The 21,998-nt window shown below is 38.7% G+C and overlaps 1 protein-coding gene across 2 annotated transcripts in view; it reads right to left on the bottom strand.

Moving 5' to 3' along the window:
• The window catches only part of CDK14 (cyclin dependent kinase 14), a 1,214,920-nt gene that overhangs the window by 843,849 nt on the left and 349,073 nt on the right, over positions 1-21,998 (bottom strand). The window lies entirely within an intron of this gene.

The raw sequence follows: 21,998 nt of genomic DNA, 5'->3' as shown, positions 1-21,998 counted from the left end.
GTGGAAAAAATAAAAGGAGATATTATAAAGAAGAAAGACTGCTATAGTTTCTAAAATGGTAAGAGAAAAAAAGCATTCATGAACTACAAGAGAACACAGAAAGAGGAAGTCAGATCTCATGAGAGACTTCAAACGCCTTCTGAAAATCCAAATGCACCACATCTACTGGCTCACCTTTGTCCACATGTTTATTAACTCCTTCAAAAAAAAATGTAGGAGATTTGTGAGGCAAGACTTCCCTTGGGCAAATCCATGCTGGCTGTGTCCCATTAAACAATATCTAAATGTTTTCATCTTATTCAGTATAATAGTTTCCATGATTTTTCCTGGCACAAAAGTCAGACTCGATGGTCTATAGTTTCCAAGATCATCCCTGAAGCCCTTTTTAAATATCAGGGTTACATTGGCCATCTTCCATTCTTCAGGTACAACAGATGATTTTAATGATAGGTTACAAATTAATTAAAATTGGTCTGAAATTTCATTTTTTTTAGTTATTTCAGAACCCTGGGGTGTATACCATCTGGTCCAAGTGATTTACTACTCTTCAGTTTGTCAACCTGGCCTACAACATCTTCCAGGTCCATCATGATTTGGTTCAGTTCACCTGAATTGTCACCCCTGAAAACCATCTCTGGAATGGGTATCTCCCCAATATCCTCTTCAGTAAACATTGAAGCAAAGAATTTCTTTAATCTTTCCATGATGGCCTTATCTTCCCTAAGTACCCCTTTAATCCCTCAATCATCTAATGGTCCAACCAACTCCCTCGCAGGCTTTCTGCTTCAGATATGTTTTTAAAAGTTTTTATTATGAGTTTTTGCTTCTATGGCCAACTTCTTTTCAAATTCTCTCTTAGGCTGTCTTATCAGTGTCTTACATTTAACTTGCCAAAGCTTAATCCTTAATCCTTGGTTAACCCCCCACCCAGTTTCTCCTTCCCTGTTGATATGTATTTTCCAAGCCTTCTGTTAATATGTGAACCGGTATGATGTCCCCACTAATACCGGTATATAAAAGTTTCTAAATAAATAAATCAATCAATCCTATATTCTTCTGATGGATCCTTCTTCCAATTTTTGAATGAAGATCTTTTGGCTTAAATAGCCTCATTCCATGCCAATCATTTGACCTTCTTTCCACCTTTCTTAAAACGTGGAATACATCTGGACTGCACTTCTAAGATTTTGTTTTTTAAACAATGTCCACGCCTGTTGCACATTCTTAACCTTTGTATAGCTGCACCTTTCTGGGGGGGGGGGGGGGGGTTTTGAGGCGCTAGGGACGTGCTAGTGTCCCTAGTGCCTCTTTTTACTGCAGGCCCTCATTTGCATCTTCTTCCTCCCTGAATCGCGCACACAGGAGTGCGGGTTCTCGCCCGCTCTCCCGCAACTTTTACTGAATCGGCCTGAAAACTGCTACATTTTTTGAAGGGGTATACAAACATGTAGATAAAGGTGAATGGGTAGATGTGGTGTGTTTGGATTTTCAGATGGCTTTTGACAAAGTCCATCATGAAAGGCTTCTAGGAAAACTAAAATGTCATGGGATACAAGGGAATTGTCCATTTGTGGATTGCAAACTGGTTAAAAGACAAGCAACAAAGTAGGATTAAATGGTTTTCACAGTAGAAAAAGTTAAACAGTGGAGTGCCTCTGGGATCTTGGACTATTGCCTCTGGGATCTTGGACTAGTGCTTTCTCCAAAATTGATTACTGCAACTCTCTGTTACTTGGGCTCCCAGCTATCTCCCTAAAACCCCTGCAAATGCTCCAAAATGCCACTGCCAGGATCTTAACCAAAGCAAAAAAAGGGACCACATAACTCCAATCTTGAAGAATCTTCACTGGCTCCCTATAAAATATAGGATCCTCTACAAAACCATCTCATCCATCCATAAATCCATTTACAAAGTCTCACACCTCGACCTCAAGATCCCATTCCAACTACATTCGTCCTCTCGTCCACTGAGATCAGCGCAAAAAGGCTCTCTAAAAACCCTTCCACTCAAAATCTCGTCAAACAAAAGAGCCCTATCTACAGCAGGCCCTATCCACTGGTACTCTCTACCATCAGATCTTAGACTTGAACAATGCCCCATCACTTTCAAAAAAAGACTTAAAACTTGGCTTTTCACTCAAGCATACGCCTGAGCTGATCTTCTCAATTCCCCCCTTTTCCGGGTCAATTTCATTTCATACCACATGATTCAATAATACAATAGCCAGTGGCTGTGGTGTTGTTCAATATTCAACAATACTATCTTACTATGGCTGTGGTGTTGTTCATGGTTCAATAATACTATAGCCAATGGCTTATCCATCTAGACAAGTTACAAATACTAGATACTCGATTGATTCATTCTAATTGTCTGTCTATAAGATTGTTGTTATTTATTTGTTGTATTATTATGCCTTATTTGTTGTATTATTATGCCTTATTTTTAATTCAATTTTTTCCAAGTTCACGCTCCTGTTCTATGTAAGACTCATATGTTTAGTCATCCTAATGTTATATGTAAACCGAAGTGATTGGTAACATTGTTACCAGAACCTCGGTATATAAAAAATGTTAAATAAATAAATAAATAAATATATAATATATTTTTAAATGATCTGGAAAGGGGTACAATGAGTGAGGTGATCAAATTTGCAGTTGATACAAAATCAGAGTAGTTAAATCACAAACAAATTGCAATAAATTGCAGGAGGACCTTACAAGACTGGAAGATTGGGCTTCCAAATGGCAGATGAAATTTAATGTAGACAACTGCAAGGTGATGCGTATAAGGAAAAATAACTTTTGCTGTAGTTATACGATGTTAGGGTCCATTTAGGAGTTACCACCCAGGAAAAATATCTGGGCATCATAGTTCATATTACATTGAAATCATCAGCTCAGGGTGCTGGGCAGTCAAAAAAGCAAACAATGTTAGGAATTTATTTATTTATTTAATGCTTTTTATATACCGGCATTCGTATGACACATCATGTCGGTTTACATGTAACTGAGAAAGGAAATTACAATGAACGCTGATAGCAGGTTAGCTAGATTACATAAGAAAGTACATATTAAAAAGATGAACAACGAGCAAAGAAAATTAGGTTGCACATATTGGATATATGTCTTATCCAAATTAAGATTAAATAAACTTAAGTAAAACGTGTGAACTTAAATACAATATTAGGTAAATATTAGAAATGATAATGTTATATACACATGATGGCTGTGGGTTAAAGGGGGGCTGGGTGGGGAGGTGGGGCGGAAGATGGGAAAGGAGCAAGGAGAATGGGGGTGAAATTAGAGGGAGACATTACCCGGGGGGGGCAGGGAGGGGAGCTGTAGTGGTACAGGAGGAAGGGTAGGGGAAAGGTAACTGGTGGGGCAGAGGGAGCTACGGTGGTAGTGGGTCATTGGCTAGGCTTGAGAGGAGTTGGGGAAGGCCTGTCTAAAAAGCCAAGTTTTGATTCCTTTTTTAAAATGGCTCAAGGATGGTTCTAAACGGAGTTCGGAGGGTAGGGAGTTCCATAGGGTGGTGCCGGCAATGGAGAAGGCTCTTTGTCTAGTGGTTGTGAGGTGGGCAATTTTGAGTGAGGGGGTGTGGAGGGTGCCTGAAATTATTAGGAAAGAAATAAAAAATAAAACAAAAAATGTCATAATGCCTCTATCAGTCCATGGTTAGACCGCACCTTTAACACTGGGTACAATTCTGGTCGCCACATCTCGAAAAAGATATAGTTGCACCGGACAAAGTACAGAGAAGGGCAACAAAAATAATAAAGGGCACGGAATGGCTTCCCTATGAGGAAAGGCTAAAGAGGTTACAGCTTTTCAGCTTGGAGAAGAGACGGATGAGAGGGGATATGATAAAGGTCTACAAAATCATGAAAGGACTTGAACGGGTAAATGTGAAATGGTTATTTACTCCTTTGGATAATATAAGGACTAGTGGGTACTCCATGAAGTTAGCAGGTAGCACATTTAAAATAAATCAGAGAAAATTAGTTTTCACTCACTAACAATTAAGCTCTGGAATTCCTTTCGAGAGAATGTGGTTAAGACACTTACCCCCTCATTTATCAAAATGCTTAAGGGCTTATCGCAAGCAAAAAGCCCCATTAACATGGTAGTTTGAAGCTCCCAGAGCATCCACTTAGCTATCAGAGACCTCAGGTGTGAGTGAGAGAGAGAGAGAAAGACTAGCCATAATGCCCTGACCCTAGATAGGTATTTATATCTCTATGGGAGGCCCACCTAGTAACTCGAGGTGAGGTTTAGGTATTAGTGTAGGGGTTAGGGGCCACTTTGACATTCAATGTGAGATGTACGAACAGAACAGTGCTCTCTTTTGAACATTTGATGACCCTCGGAGTGAGGAAACACATTTGTGCAATGTTCTCTCAGCCTAGCCCATCTTTGGGTGAACATAAGAACATAAGAAAATGCCATACTGGGTCAGACCAAGGGTCCATCAAGCCCAGCATCCTGTTTCAACCTTTTCTAAACTCCTTTAAAACTCAGTTATGCTATTTTCCTTGCGCACAAACTCAGACAACAAATTTCATAGCTTAATTGTGCACTCAGTGAAAAAAATACTTCCTCCAATTTGTTTTTAATGTGCTACTTCGTAGTTTTGTGGAATATCTCCCAGTCCTTGTACTGTCTGAAAGAATAAATAACTGTTTCCTATTTACCGGTTCTACCCTATTCAAGATTTTATAAAACTCTTATCATATCCCTGTCATAGTGGTACAGGCTGGTGTCTGCGGCCACCTCATAAGAAACATAAGAAGTTGCCATACTGAGTCAGACCAAGGGTCCATCAATCCCAGCATCCTGTTTCCAACAGTGGCCAATCCAGGCCATAAGAACCTGGCAAGTACCCAAAAACTAAGTCTATTCCATGTTACCATTGCTAATGGCAGTGGCTATTCTCTAAGTGAACTTAATTTATAGCAGGTAATGGACTTCTCCAAGAACGTATCAAAACCTTTTTTAAACCCAACTACACTAACTGCATTAAACACATCCCCTGGCAACAAATTCCAGAGTTTAATTGTGTGTTCAGTGAAAAATAATTTTCTCTGATTACTTTTAAATGTGCACAATGCTAACTTCATGGAGTGCCCCCTAATCTTTCTATTATCCGAAAGAGTAAATAACTGATTCACATTTACCCATTCATTCTCATGATTTTAAAGACCTCTATCATATCCCCCCTCAGCCATCTCTTCTCCAAGCTGTACAGCCCTAACCTTTTTAGTCTTTCCTTATAGGGGAGGTGTTCCATCCCCTTTATCATTTTGGTCACCCTTCTCTGTACCTTCTCCATCGCAACTATATCTTTCTTGAGATGCGGCAACCAGAATTGTATAGTATTCATGGTGCGGCTCACCATAGAGTGATATAGAGGCATTATGATATTTTCCATTTTATTTACATTCCCTTCCTAATAATTCCTAACATTCTGTTTGCTTTTTTGACTGCCGCAGCACACTGAGCTGCCTATTTCAATGTTTTATCCACTATGATACCTAGATCTCGTTCCTGGGTGGTAGCTCCTAATCTGGGACCTAACATCATGTAACTACAGCATGGGTTATTTTTTCCTATATGCATCACCTTGCACCTATCAACATTAAATTTCATCTGCCATTAGGATGCCCAATTTTCTTGTCTCACAAGGTCCTCCTGCAATTTATCACAATCTGCTTGTGATTTAACTACAGTGAATAATTTTGTATCATCTGCAAAATTTGATTATCTCATTCATTTTATTAATTTTCAAATCATTTATAAATGTATTGAAAAACACGGGTCCTAATACAGATCCTTGAGGCACTCCACTGTTTACCCTTTACCAGTTTGTAATCTATGAACAGACATCACCACCTATCCCATGAATTTATATTTTTCTTAGAAACATCTCATGAGGAACTTTGTCAAATGCCTTCTGAAAATCCAAATACACTACATCTACCAGTTCACCTTTATCTACATGTTTATTAACCCATTCAAAAAAGTGAAGCATATTTGTGAGGTAAGACGTGCCTTGGGTAAAGCCATGCTGACTTTGTTCCATTAAACCATATCATTAAATATGTTCTGTGATTTTGATCTTTAGAACACTTTCCACTATTTTTCCTGGCACTGAAGTCAGGCTAACTGGTCCAGATTGCCCCTGGAGCCCTTTTTAAATATTGGGTTACATTACCCATCCTCCAGTCTTCAGGTAGAATGAATGATTTTAATGACAGGTTATAAATTTTAACTAATAGATTTGAAATTTCATTTTTTAGTTCCTTCAGAACCCTGGGGTGTACACCATCCAGTCCAGGTGATTTACTACTCTTCAGTTTGGCAATCAGGCCTACCAAATCTTCTAGGTTCACAGTGATTTGGTTCAGCTGATCTGAATCATTACCCATGAAAAACTTCTCCAGAACGATATCTCCCCAACATCCTCTTCAGTAAACACTGAAGCAAAGAAATTGTTTAATCTTTCCACGATGGCCTTATCTTATCTAAGTGCCCCTTTAACCCCTTGATCATCCATGGGTCCAACTGAGTCCCTCACAGGCTTTCTGCTTCAGATATATTTTAAAACGTTTTTACTGTGAGTTTTTCCCTCTAAGGCCAACTTCGTTACAAATTCTCTCTTAGCCTGTCTTATGAATGTCTTACAGTTAATTTGCTAAAGCTTATGCTATTTCCTTCTGTTGGATCCTTCTTCCAATTTGTGAATGAAGATCTTTTGGCTAAAATAGCCTCTTTCACCTCATCTTTTTACCATGCTGGTAATTGTTTTGCCTTTCTTCCACCTTTCTTAATGTGTGGAATACATCTGGACTGTACTTCTAGGATGGTATTTTTCTAACAATGTCCATGCCTGTTGCACACTTTTTACCTTTGTAGCTGCTCCTTTCAGTTTTTTTCTAACTATTTTTCTCATTTTATCAAAGATTCCCTTTTGAAAGTTTAGCACTAGAGCCATGGATTTACTTACTGTTCCCCTTCCAGTCATTAATTCAAATTTGATCATATTATGATCACTACTGTCTAGCAGCCCCACCACCATTACCTCCACTAAGAATTAGATCTAAAATTGCTCCCTCTCTCATTGGTTTCTGAACCAAATTGCACCATAAAACTGTCATTTATTCCATCCAGGAACTTTATCTCTGTAGCAAGTCCTGATGATACATTTACACTTTCAATATTGGGGTAATTGAAATCTCCCATTATTACTGCACTACCAATTTGGTTAGCTTCCCTAATTTCTCTTAGCATTTCACTGTCCATTTCACCATCTTGGCCCGATGGATGGTAGTATACCCCTATCACTATAATCTTCCCCAACACACAAGGGATTTCTACCCATAAAGATTTGATTGTGTATTTAGTCTCATGCAGGAACTTTATCCTATTGGACTCTATGCCATCCTGGACATAAAGCGCCACCCTGCCTCCCAGACGCTCCTCTGTCATTGCAATATAATTTGTACCCTGGTATAGCACTGTCCCATTAGTTATCCGCCTTCCACCATGTCTCTGAGATTTATTTATTTATTTAAGATTTTCTATACCGGCATTCGCGATGAATATCACATCATGCCGGTTTACAATTAACAAGAGGTGAAGGAACAAAGTAATAATAAAATAATAATAAATAATAATAATAAACATTAACCGATGCCAATTAAGTATGTCATCATTCACTGTTATACATTCTAATTCTCCCATCTTACTTCTTAGACTTCTGGCATTAGCATATAAACATTTCAAAGTGTGTTTTTTGTTTGTATTTTCATTCTGCTTTTTAATTGATAGGGATAAATTGGAATCTTTTAGTTCAGGTGCGTTTTTAATTACAGGCATTTGGACTAACTTTTCTTATTATTGGAACCTCGCTGTTGGGATGCTCTAATTCTAATGCATCATTAGTATCCTATGAAGATACCTCCCTCCGAACCATGCACTGCTGAGCAACTGTCGGCTTTCCCCTTTGTTCTAGTTTAAAAGCTGCTCTATCTCCTTTTTAAAGGTTAGCACCAGCAGTCTGGTTCCACCCTCTGGGAGACACATCCTCAATGCGAGAGGACAATGCACTACCTGGAGAGCAGGTCCTTGCTACAGAATCCTTTCCTGCTGCACCAAGTTGATGCTCTCCGATCATGAGACCTTCTTTCTCCAAGGCAGCATCAAGGCTGCCAGTCTGAAGTTGTAACTTGGCTACTATGTCCCTGAAGGTCTCATCTATATACCTGTCTGTCTGACTCAGCTCCTCCAGGTCTTCCACTCTAGCCTCCAGAGATTGGACTTGTTATCAGAGACAGGAGCAGAACCACAGGGCAAGACTTGGATTTATCTTCTGCCTAGCTAGCCCCACAGGTTGAGCCCTTGGGATCTGGGGGCTTGTAGGGCTTCAGCAACTGAACATGTGAGTCTGGGCAGACTAGACGAGGCTAGGCAGGCTTGATGGGACCAGGTTGGACTGGCTGGGCAAGGCAGAGTTGGCACAAAAAAACTGAGGTCAAGCACAGGCTGGAAATTGTAGGCAGAGACAGACTGGAAGTAGAGGTCTGGGTACTAGAACTGGCAAGGAACTGAGGCCTGGATATTGTGTTTTTATACTGTATATGTGAATTATTGCATCATGTGTATATTTATGTGGCTATGTATATTGTACTTATGCAATTTAGATGTTCTTGTGATTTTCATGTGTTTATATAAATAAAAATTGTATTTTTGGCAAAATAAATTTTGATTCCTTTGGTTTATTCATATGTATATAATGCAAGGAATCTGAATTCACCTTCAATCATATTTTGTACTTTGTGGTTACTTAAATAATATAAGATACAACACCTAAAATAAAAATATATGAATCCATTCATAAAACACATTAAAAGGAAGACATGGCCATCCTCATGTTTCGGCAACCAATGTCTACGTAAGGAGAATACATTGTAATAAAACAGAACCTTATATTTTCAAGAAAACAGATAGTGTATTTTTGAGCTGGAAATTCAAAAGGTGTGCAAAATCCAATGGAGCACCCTCAGCATGCATTTATATATTGCTTGGATCAAGTATCTCAGTAAATCATCATTCCAATGATTTACTGGCTTGCAGGTCAGCAGTACAAGTGGGCAGCAGCAGCAGTAGATAGGGAGGCAAGCTGCTGTGTCAACACTTGCATTGAAGAGGCTATAACAACCAGATGTTCTGCCAAAGCTTCCTGAGTGGCCCTCATGCCATGCACTTCATGTACTATTTCTTGCGTGCAGTAAAGCATTTGCCTACTGGTGGTAGTCAAGGCATCTTTGGTTCATTTCTGAGGCTGCATCTCCTCATTATCATCATCTGCAAGCTCTTCCTCCTCCTCCTCCAAGCTTTCAGCCTCTGCTGGAGGCTGTGACTGCTACTGCTGTATTTCAGCCTCCTACGAAAGGGTCTTACCTCCTCCTGGTCATCATCTTTTGAAGGTGGGGAAGAGCATAAAAAATTGCTTAGAAAACTGGTTACTGCATGAACAATTAGTACAATGTTTAAAAGAGGAGTATAGACCTAATTGTAATTTCTGAGTAAAAAGCCCTGGAAAAGTGAGCCAAATTAAAAGATTGGTCTCTGTTGCCAAGGCCATGGCATAAAATCTGAAATACTTAGGTAGAGGCAAGATGGCCTACAAATCCAAGAAACAATGCATCACTAAGCCCCTTCCCTAGACATGCATTAGGGCTGGATAAAGAGAACAGCTGCACTGCTTTCAAAGCATATAATCTGCACCACATCAAAACTCTGGCATTAGCAAAACGTTGATGTGACATATCTACTAAAGCTTCCAAGTTTACACCTATTATCCCATACTATCTGTTAATGTAAGTGTAGCGAAGCCCAGTTTTTCTGAGTCAATGCTGTAGTGTACTGTAGCAGTGGACACTAACAGTGGATATTTTATTTTATTTCCCGTGTACTTAGCTCACACCTTTTCACTGGTAGCTCAAAGTGAGGTACATCCACAAACTGTAAGGATATTTAGGACACATACAACATCCTCCCAGCCGAGATGCTGCTGGTCCCAATAATAGTAGAGGTTTAGGAAACCAGGACCATACAATCTTAAGAAAGGCTGCAATGGCCTCACTGCCAAGCTTTTACAAGGACATGATAAACAATGAGCTCAATACAGTAATTGCAGCTATTGCCATCGATTGCACCTTTAGGGAAATGATTGGGGTCTTGGTATTTATGATATTGTTAGATCTAACCAGTGCATTTGATCTGGTGGACCATCACATTGTATGGCATTGCTATCAAGAGATGGGAATAGGTGGACTGCCCTTGAAATGGATTGCTTCTTTCCTCATGGATAGAACAGCAGAGGTCCAAGTTAGAGGAGTAAGTTTGGCCCCAATTATTTTGGACTGCGGGGTGCAGTCCCTATCACCTTTGCTGTTTAATCTTTTTATGAATCCCTTAGGGCAGGTGATTCGGAGTTTGGGATTTCTTGAGTTTTTGTATGCAGATGATGTACAATTGATATATCCTGAGGGTTCTGATTTGAATGAGTCATTCAGTAAGATTAATGAAGGGCTAAAAGTTATAGAAAGTTGGCTGTATAGAAATAAAATGATATTAAATGAGAAGATGACAGAATGATTGGTGGTTCTTGGGGGATCTGAAATGTCAACACCTAAAAGCAGGGGTGGTTCTATAAATGAGGCAGGGTGAGGTGGCCACTTCAGGCAGTAACATTTTGAGGCAGCAAAGTTGCTCCCCTGAAACCTTCCTGCCACACCTGTCTCACCCTTAATTCAGACAAACTCTTAGTCCTGGGGAGTAGCGCAGAATCCCCCCCGCCCCCCCTAACATCTACAGTGACATGCTACATGTATAATGTGGTAAACACCTATTTCATTAAATAATGTCTTTCAGCTTGCCCTGCTTTTGGTTATTGGGAATGCCATGTTTCCTATTTGTGGACAGATTAACATGCCTACATGAAAGGAATGTGCCTTGAGTTTATACAGACATCAACTATAAAAGTGATCGCTACATTACTTTCCCAGTGTGCCTAATTCTCAAATGAAAGCCTCTTAAGCCTGTGTTTGTATAACCCTAACATATGTGATGTCACCTTGGTGTGAAATGGACTGCACTACAGAGATGGACTTTCAAGAGATTAAAAGGGATCGTTATTTTTAGCACATCTCACTACCATGTGGTATTACAGCACACAAGTATTGATCCTAGGTAGATTGTCATGTTGTGAGCTTTGTCTTGGAGCAGTGATCAGATTAGGTCACTGCAATGTTTTGGCCCTTCTGTGCATCCCTACATCATGTGGCTAGCAGTGGCCTCCTTTGCCTACCCATTAGAAGCCCTGTATATGGTAAACCCTGATCTCTGCTACTGCTGCTTCCTCTCAGGCCTTTGTTGGGCAGCAGGTTTCAAAACTCAAGGCTCTACCTCCAAAGCAACCACAATTTGTTCAATGAGTAGGAATATCCTCATGTCAGAGCATTTTACACTCACCTAACAACACTGTCCTCACTAAGGGGCAGAAGACAGGATGTTTAGATGCCTCAAAGTATTGTGAAGAGCAGCTGTCAATTAATATAAGGTGCTGATAGGTAGCTCATAAGGTATTTCCTTCTCTTTGTAGGTATGCTGGTCAATTACACTCTTCATTTAGCAGGCGCCACACTTCCCTGCTACTGAACTTTGTTGCACACTGTGTTTTAAATGGCAATGTGGTCTGCCAATTCAGTAAACCATTGCAAGGACGACTGTGTTGTGCTCTGAAATATGATGCACGTGGGTGTGACGTGAAGGTGAACACATCCAAATAAAGGATGAATACATAATAGAAAGAAAAATGTGAATGTTTATTTGTAAATGTATATTTGACTAAGAATTTAAAAATCATGCAATCACCCCCCAACCCTCCAAACTCCCTCCAAACTGCCCCATCAGCAGGTCTCTGAAATTCCCTCCCCCCAGGCAACATTTAACATTTATTTACAGAGGACAAAGCTCAAATGACAACCTGCTGCATTGTCCAATTCAGGTCCTCAGTATGGTCCCTTATGTTGTCACCTCTCTGGTGAGGCCAACAATTGTTTGTCTAAGGCCCTGCTCCTCCCTTACCAGGGAGCTAAGTACATGCTGGGGCATGTGGGGCTGCAGTGGCAGACTTGTGCTAGGGTGTACCGTCAGCTGCCGGGCAAGGTAGTCTTATAGCATCAGAGCCAAATGGGGTAGGGGTGGTGATGCCTGCCTCCTCCTATTCCTCCTCCTGCTCCTCCCTTTCTTCCTCTACCTTCTCCTCTCATGCTGCCACCCATGAAGATGTTGCTGAATGCGTGAAACAAAAGACAAAAAAAAAAAACTGAGTGCTGAAAGTAGAATATGCAGTAACATGCATTAAGGAAATAGTGTACACAACAGCAGAAGCCCTCTCGTTTGAAGGGGCACAATATGAAGCCACATCAATTAAACCTATTTCTCTGAAAATATCCAAACCATGCAGTATCAATATTTATTTATAAGATTTCTAGCCCACACTACACTCGTAAAGTTCAAGGCGAGTTATAACCAATACGTCCAAAATCAATACAACAAAAATCCAAATATACAAAAAATAAACTATTCCCACCTCTAATTCTGCTATATAGATCTTAAATAAAAACACACAAACTAATCATGATATGCGCAGTGCAGACTTGACAGCTTCTTTCAGTAGACTACAAGGAGTGATACGGCCCAAAGTCACTGGCGCATATTTTCCAAAGGAGAAAGTTCCTGTGTGCCTTGAGCCACCCCTGCCCCAATCAAATGGAAGTTAATCAAATACTTTGGCTTCAAACGGCCTTGGTAAACTTGGGATTTCAAACCTGTAGCCCATGAAAATGAGCTGCAAGAGCTTACTGAAATCTTTCTTCAGTGGTTGGGCTCAAAGGGAAGTCACATACAAACGCAGTGAAAATTTAAGAACTGGGATGCCAACTGTGGTAAAAAAAAAAATAAACAAACTGTTTTATGGGAAATATTACAGCACAGTTATTAGCAAAAAAAACTATTTGTTGGAGAGGAGGGAAAATTAATGCATCAGCTGACTATTCAAATTGTTTTTTAAAAAATTGTATTTATAAAACAAATTAAGGATTATATCAAGTGCAATCCTCATCACTGTACTGAGTATAAAAATCTGTAAACTTTGCTTTAAAAACTGCTACATCAACTTCCGGTAATGCATGCAAACTCTACTCAGTCAGATTTTCCTTTCAGCACCAATATTTGGTCCAGATAAACTCTAAATGCATTTGTTGCACCTCACCGGAAGTATACTTGCAAGAATTCATCGGTTTCCTTCGAGGCTACTAAACTGATGCATACTACCAGGATAAGAGTGGTCTTACTGATCTAAAGATGGCAGCTGAAGTGGAAAATCTGGCCTTTGATTTCAAAGATGAGTTGGTGAAAAAGAATTCAAAAAGCATGTCTGCTACACAGATCCAGGTTACGCAAGATTCAATAATCCCTCAATGAAAGAAAGGAGGGTTTTAACACACAGGCAACAAAGTTGACAGAGTTTGACCAAAAGGATCTCTGCACAGGAAAGGCTGGCAGATTAATTCTCTTCTTAGCTACAAGCTTCAAAGAAAGAAAATGCTATGAGCGGATAGAGGACCAAGGAATAACGTGTGAATAATTGGCTTACCTGAGAGTATCAAACACCAAGTTTGTTCCAGATAGTCCAAGTTTGACTGCCAGAGAATGTAGGCCTGTCTTTGGAAATTGAGCCCATGGGCCCTATGCGAGAGGCAGCAAGTAGTCCCAGGCCTTTAGTGGCCTGCATCTTAAACTTTGCGGACAAAGTCAAGCTTATGGTGGCGTACAAGAGAAAAGGAACTTTGCCCTATAAAAATCACAAGATCTTGCTGTTTATGACTTCTCCAGAAAAGTTTTTGAGAGCCGCAAGGCGTTGGCCCCGCTCTGCTCGGATCTATATCATAGTGCTGTAAGGTTTGCTCTTCAGTTCCCTGCCAGATTAAAGGTCTGGTTCAACAGCAAAAGAAACTTTAATTCAAACAAAAGATCAAGCTGAGCAGCTTTTGGTTCATCTAGGAAGCAGATGAGTACAATATGTTCCTTGCAGGGTGTTTGAATTATATAGACATGGGGCTTTAATGGTTGACTGAGCAGCATTATTATAGGAAGTTTCAAGTCATCTTGTTTTATTTTGCTATGTTTCAGTCTTTATCTATATAATTATGGAAAAATTACATGATGACTATAGTTTATGCTTGCTATATTCTTATTTTTCTATTTGGTGACTGCCTTCACCATCAAATATAAAGAGCTGATATGTGGAACTATCTACTGGTGCCTTTATCAATCCCAACGTGTGATCAGAAAAGTCGATCTTATCTGAATTGTTCTGTGCATTTTCCTTTATTCCATGCTATACTGTGTTTTTACTGTATTTCTGCAGCCCTTGTTACTGCTTTGGAAGTTTTGTGGGTTTTTTGCGGAGTGGTTGGACTGGTGAAAGCTGAGTAATATGTTGCATAATGCTAACCTCTTTACTGTTACTATTTAGTTATGTTCGTTGGCCTATATAGTTTGATTTGCTTATGCTATTTTTCAATCATTTTGCTGCGCAGTGCCAATCCCTATCAGTGGATTTTGGCCTATTGGCGCTCACTCAGCAGTTGATCTAAATTTCCATTTTATCTATATCAAACGTGCTGTGCTTTTTCTTTCTTTTTTTTTTATTCCTTGCAGGTACAGTATTTTGTAAAGCTGAGTATGTTTGATATATTTCACGTTGAGATATTCTGTTATCTTTATTGGCCTCAGGATGGAGCACGTTTCAGAGAAGATGCAGTCTCTTGGAGCACAGGGGGGGGGGCGCTGTATTTGGTCTGGTTGTTTTTAGTTTCTCCTTGTTGTGCGTGTGGAGTCTGAAAGTGCAAGTTAAGACTGTGACTGGGAGAAACATCTTTGATAGGCTGTTCTTAAAGCTATTTTTATATTGGAATTTTGCTTGGCAATTTGTATCCTATATATTTTTTGTTTTAGGCAGGTTATTTTACTATTTGGATTGGATGCCTTAGCTGGGGGGGAGCAATCCATTTATATCTCTTGTTCAAAGTACACTGGTTAGATAAATAGCATTTTCTCTGTCTTTTTAATAATATACATGTGCTTATTCTGTAATGGCTTATATTACATTTCTTTCTGAAAATGTGGATGGTATCCACTCATCCTGTCAAGAGGAAAAAGATTCTCACCTTGTGTAAAAAAAAAAAAAAAATGCTCAAAGGGGTAAATTTTAAAAGCGTAAATCCAGGCGGATTTACATGCACAGGAGAGTTGAGTGAAGAAATCTACACCCACGCGTATGTTTTAAGATCTGCCCCATAGCGTTTCCTATAAGAAATGCATTTAGATAGAGTGGAGCATTTGAATCTCAAATGTGATTGGGTGGCTCAATGTGTATTCTCATTGTACTCCTTTAGATAAAGAAGAGTGGTGATTTTTAGAGATGTGAATCGGAACCAGAATCTGATCAGTTCCGGTTCCCATTCAAATCTTAAAATTTTTATTGTCCGGCCCAATTGGGTTTTTGCTTATCGGCTGCGCTCGATCCAATAAACAAAAAACCCACCCGACCCTTAAAAACCAACCCCTTAGCTTCCCCCACCCTCCCGACCCCCCCAAAAATGTTTTAAAATTACCTGGTGGTCCAGTGGGGGCGCGGGGAGAGATCTCCCGCTCTCAGGCCATCGACTGCCACTAATAAAAATGGCGCCGATTGCCCTTTGCCCTTACCATGTGACAGGCCATTGGCTGGCCCCTGTCACATGGTAGGAGCACTGGATGGCCTGAGAGCGGGAGATCGCTCCCCACGCCCCCATTGGACCACCAGGTAATTTTAAAATGTTTTTGGGGGGGGTCGGGAGGGTGGGGGAAGCTAAGGGGTCGATTTTTAAAGGGTCGGTGGGGTTTTTTTTTGTTTGTTTTTTTTTAAATCGGGCCATCGGCGCCATTTTTATTAGTGGCATCAAAATGGCGCCGATGGCCCGAGAGCGGGAGATCGGTCCCGGGGCTTCCACTGGACCACCAGGTACTCATAAAAAGTTTTGGGGGGGGTTGGGAGGGTGGGGGAAGGTAAGGGTTTAGTTTTAAAGGGTCGGGGTGGGTTTAGGGGTTGTTTTGGTGTGCCGTTTTCCCACCCCCCAAATCCCTGATTTACGATTTTTCACGATAAATCGGGGGAATTTATATTGTATCGCACACTCTAACGATTTTTGACGATTTAAAAAATATCGGACGATTTTTTAAATCATCAAAAAACGATTCACATCCCTAGTGATTTTACTACACAGGAATTTATAACTGTTGTTAAGCAGGACTAGTATGGACCCTAATGGGCAGTATGTATTTATACAAGGGTCCCTCTAGCATAGGAAATATTTGTTAGGTAATGTTTATGCTCCAAATGCTTATAAACATGGGTTTGTTTGTTATTGCTTTTGCATTTGGTTATGTTGATTAGACCATTTTGCAGATCATACAATTATACTTGGGGGCAGTTTTAATCTAGTTCTAGATCCTGATATTGATGCCAAACCACCAAGGAAAGAGAGAGGGTTAAAGCCAGCCATAGGCTGAATGAATTGCAACTTTTTGATATCTGGAGGATCTTACACACTTATACGAGCATTTTTCTTTTTCTTCAAACCCTCATAATTTATATTCCCATGTAATGCTCTTATGCAACTACTGTTTCAATGTAAACCGATGTGATATGTATTTGTTACATGAACGCCGGTATAGAAAAATTCAAAATAAATAAATAAAATATAGATTATGTGTTTATATCCACTGCACTGTTTTCAAGGGTTAAAAAGCTGAAATTGGTGTTACATTTATCTCTGCTCATGCTCCCATTTCCATGGTATTTCAGGAGGGTGAAGTTCTATCTAAATCCTTTAAGTGGCACTTTAATCAACTCTCTTTCATGATACACAAGTTCCTATTTTTTTTTTAAAAGCTACACAGCAGGAGTATCTAGAATTGAACATGACTCCTGGGATTTCTCCAGTTATCCTATGGGTGGCAGGCAAGGCAGTAATGAGAGAGGAGATCCTTGTATATATAGCAAAGGAAAATAAATTGAGGGATGCTGAAATTTTACAATTGACTTGCCAATTAAAATTGTTAAAATAGCAGCATGTGAGAATCAGGAACCCAGAAACCAAAATGGAACAGGATGATGTGAGAAAACATTCTTAATCTGTAACACCAACAGGTCCTAAAGTCCATTCAGGTTTTCAAGGCAAAAATATTTAGACATGAGACAGGCAGGCTCCTAGCAAGGCTGACCTGTAATGTGGAACCAAAGCATGTTATTACAAGCCTGAAGGATATACAAGGAAGTGAGCACAATGGTCTGGAGAGTGTCACAAAAATTCTTTTAGATTATTACAGTCAATTGTATTCTGAGCAAGTAATTTGGAACAGTCTGAGCGAGCGCTTTACAGAGAAGCTGCTTTTAACCAATATTTCCACACTTCAGAGGAAAGGTTTCAACGCTCTTATACCTATTTTGGAAATAGATGTGATTATTAGACATATGAAACTAGGCATGACTCCAGGTTTAGATGGGCTGTGGTCAGAGTTTTATAAGATCTTGCAATAAAACGTACTTAGACCCCATCAGAGAAGTTTGAAACAGCTTTAAGCAAAGGGTATTTTGTAATGAATGACATCCAAGCTTAAATAACTGTTTTTCCCCAAGAAAAACTCAACCTGAAAGTTAGACACTCATTTCACTTATTAATGTTGTCATAAAAATTCTGACATCAGTCTTGGCTAATAGAACGAGTTTAATGGTGCCAGATTTGGTATCCTCTGATCAGGTGGGCTTTATAATGTGTGCAAACATATTCATGTTTTATAGGACAGATGTGCTGTAAATAGGAAAAGGCTTATAGATAGTTTAGAAGCAGAAAACGCTTTTGACAAAGTGCAGAAGTAAATGTTTTGGATTTTGGAGCAATATTGGTTTCCAGACCTTCTTTTTCTCCTTTGGATTTTTTTTTTTTTTTTTTTAGTAAAGTTTAAATCATTTACAAAAATGAAATCAAAACCAAGAAATCATGAACACAACAAAAATTTCATAAACAAAACATTAGAAAATATCCAAAGTCAGTCAAACTAGTCCTCATTAAAAAAAGAAAGAAGTGGGGGATGAGAAGAAAAAGTAAGAGAGAGAACAACCAGGAAGATGCTGGGGATCTAAGCTGTTATAAAATGAATCAGCTAAATAGCCACCAAACCATGGGTTACAATAAAAGTATATTCTAATTTTCCACATTTTTATCAATGAGAAAAGTTTCTAAATGTAAACAGTCGGGAAAAAAATAAACGTATTGTTTTGATAAACAACAATACATTTGCAAAGAATTCTAGGAAAGAAGGCAGCCCCCTAGGACTACAACTCTCTGTCTCAACAAAAGAAACTGTTTCCTTTGAGCTTGTGCAGCACCCGAAATATCAGGAAACACTTGAATTTTCTGATCACACAAAAGAAGATCCTTATTCTTGGAATATTTCAGTGGCACTAAATCCTTGTCTTGCTTAGCACAAAAAGGGACAAAGAGGGTAGCCCTATTTGGTATATCATGTATAGAAGCCTCTAAAAAGGCTGATAAATCAGGACTATTTGGTGGTAAAACAACCATCCCACCCAAAACTTTCTTACCCTTAGGAACATAAAAGATCTTAGATAAAACAAGCAACTTCTCTGCTCATACACCCAAGACTTCTACATTTTTTTAAACAATTCCAGAGCAGACATCAGTCTACTCTCATAGGGAAATGTAAAAACAAATTCCTCCCTCTGATTATTTTCCAGCATTTCCAATTGATTATGCAAAACTAGACTTTCTTGAATTATTATTAGAAGCTTGTAAAGATGCCATTTGTGCACCTATGATTGATGCTGAACTCTCAGATCCAAATAATTGTGACTTGCGTTCTTCCAGCTTTGACCTAAAATCTCTAGTAAATTTGCACACTCGAAAAACAGAGTGGGTAGCTTAAGCTGTTATATACTGGACCTCAGGCTAGACTGATTATTAATGGATAGGTTTCATCACCTTTTCAACTGTCCGGGAGTATCGGACAGAGTTGCTCTCTATCGCTGCTGCTTTATGTGCTGGCCGTACAAATTTTAGTGTTAAAACTGAAAACTTTCAATTTGCTTAAGGGTTTACATTTGTGGAAATTTGAGCAGAACAAATTTATGTTTGCAAATGATTATTTTTCTCTTTGTTGCAAATCCAGTTGACTCATGTTCAATTCTCACAATATTTACAGATTTGGGGAAATTTTCATGTCTAAAAATCAATAAAGAAAATGAAAAAAGCTTGTACAAGAGACCAATGATTAGATAACTGTTGGGCATTCGTTCATCTTAGTGGCTAATCAAATGTCTCTTAAGCACATATAAGTGATTGTTTCACTGAGCTCAACTGAACATTTATGTTCTCTTTTACTCTGGCATTCATAAGAGGTTTTTTTGATTCTTATGGCTTTTTGATTGGTTTGTAATAGTTATTGCCATCATTTATTCAGTTCTGTTTTTTCTATTATAATTGATTTCCCCAAGTCTGTAGCTTTACCCTTGCATCTGTCTCTTCCTACAGTCTTGGCAGGGAACTTTTCCATTGGAATGGACATCTTCCTGTTTAAATTATCTAGGACTGAAGATTCCTCTCTGACTGTCCAGGCTATAGAAGCTAAATATTACTACTTTAATTGATGAGTTTTCCTCATAACTGCAGCCTTGATTGGAGATGCTTTTGTCTCTATTTGAACCATATTTCTTTGGCAGCCCAAAGTGAGAAGAATAAGCTAAAAAACCTTGGTAAAGGCCAAACCCCTGTCAACTACACTTTGGGTGGGAAAGGCATGAGAAGGATTTCAAATATTTTATTCCTAACCTGGTTGAAAATACCATATCTCTTTGTTCTCCTTGGGGAATAAAGCATTTACCCAAAGCTCATAAGTCTACTGAGCTCAGGTCATACCCTTTTATAGTGTGCAATTTAACAAGCTTGATGATCTTTGATGAAAAATGGGGAGTTCATGGATGAATTCTGATTTCTTGCCTCTGTAAGGCAACCTGAATATCCTTGAAGGAATCAAGAGATTTCTTCTTTATATTGTGCTGCTCAAGGTTCACTTTTTCCCTTTCAGTAGCTGAAATCGATTTTTCATATCCCAAATCAAAACTTCTTTGTGCACCTTCACAATAGGCATTATGTGCAAGGGTTGAAGAAAAATAACCCAACTTTGACTTAAGATTCATTGGATAATGTATTGATCATGGTAGCAAGCAGCAAAAATAAAATTTCTAGTTGGTATAAACTTAGAATTAAAAAAAAAAAATCTGGTTATTTTACAGTTGTTGGCACTGATTTTTGAAGTATGAGATGAGTACTGCCTTATCTATTGGTGATTTTGCATTATTGTTTATGGGAATAAGTCAGAATGTTAATTCCAGTCTCCAGCAAATGAAGTTGAAAATAATACCTAGGACATATTACACTACTTCCAGGCTTCACCAAATGGATATATGTGATACTGATCTCGGTGTTAAATGTATAATTATCAGTGGAACACTAGTGCATACCTTTTTCCTTTGTATTAAACTTTATGATTGTTGGCATCATGTTTTTTCTTCACTTGAGCATGTTCTTGGTCTTAGACCTCCTTTTCAAAGTGTTGAATTTTTGCTAGGTGAAAGTGCCTATAAAGGTGATCAGATGTTTGCTCAAGTGGCACTTTTGTGGCAAAATGTGTATTCTATAATGTTGGATTAGTGATTCTGTACCTCCTTTTATTTTATGGAATCAACAAATGGCAGACAGAATGCAAACTGAGAGGCTACCTGTTAGAGGATATCAGAAAACTGGAACATTTGTCAATATTATGCCTGCACAAATTAAATCATAACTAAGCCTGACTAGATATTCTACTAATTGGAAGTATATTTAATACTATGCTTGTTGTAGAGTATGAATGGGTGTGAAAGGCTGTAGTGTCTTGTGTCTGTTAGCTGATATTTCAGCTTTTGCTGAATGCATACCATTATGATTTGATTATGGGCACCAAGAGTTGAATGATGTATTAGTGGGCAAACAAATTAAAGTACTCTTATCAGTAGTAAAATGAAGGCTAAGAGATTACTAGACAATAATAGGTGGGTAAGGATTGAATGTGTGTGTTCTGTGGAAAAGGAAGGTATTTCATTACATGCAGGAGAACAGTATTGTCTCATTATATTGTTTTTATTGTACTGGCTTATGTATCTTTTGTCTTTCGTTTGAACATTTTGTTTCATGGATTTTTTGAATGTTTATTGTACATCACATAGAAATTTTGATCTGCAGTATATATATATATATATATATATATACTGATAATGTACATGGAATTAATATATTATTGTTAACTTTGCATTCTCTGTTTAGACGTTTGGTAGTTGGATATATATGTGTGTGTGGCATCTTATAAATAAAAGTTAAAAAAAAATAAAAAGTAAAAAAACTTGCTACCTTTATTTTTTGAACCCTTAGAAATAGAGAAGGAAAAGGGTTGGCAAACAAGAGAATTCCAGACATGAAAGAAGGGAAAATGTGCAGATTGCAAGAGCAAAATAAGCACCACGAAGATTTTATGAGAGCAGTCGGCAACACAGAGCTAATTTTGGCTCCACAAAGTAATGCTCAATTTGGCATTCTTCTGCAAGTGTTGAACTATGGCATAGCTCAGTCACAGAACTGAGTACTGAATGAGCTCTTTTAGAATACAGTCCATTCTACAAGGGACATTCCTCTTGAGGCAGATCATCCTATATGTTTAATCCAGACAGATAAAAGTTCATTTAAGGGAAAGATTTCCATAACACTTCA

The sequence above is a fragment of the Rhinatrema bivittatum genome, chromosome 2 (genome assembly GCF_901001135.1).
Source record: "Rhinatrema bivittatum chromosome 2, aRhiBiv1.1, whole genome shotgun sequence".
In the NCBI taxonomy this organism is placed as follows: Eukaryota; Metazoa; Chordata; class Amphibia; order Gymnophiona; family Rhinatrematidae; genus Rhinatrema; species Rhinatrema bivittatum.
The sequence above is the reverse complement of the archived record's forward strand: the minus strand, read 5'-3'. Positions and strand labels throughout refer to the sequence as shown.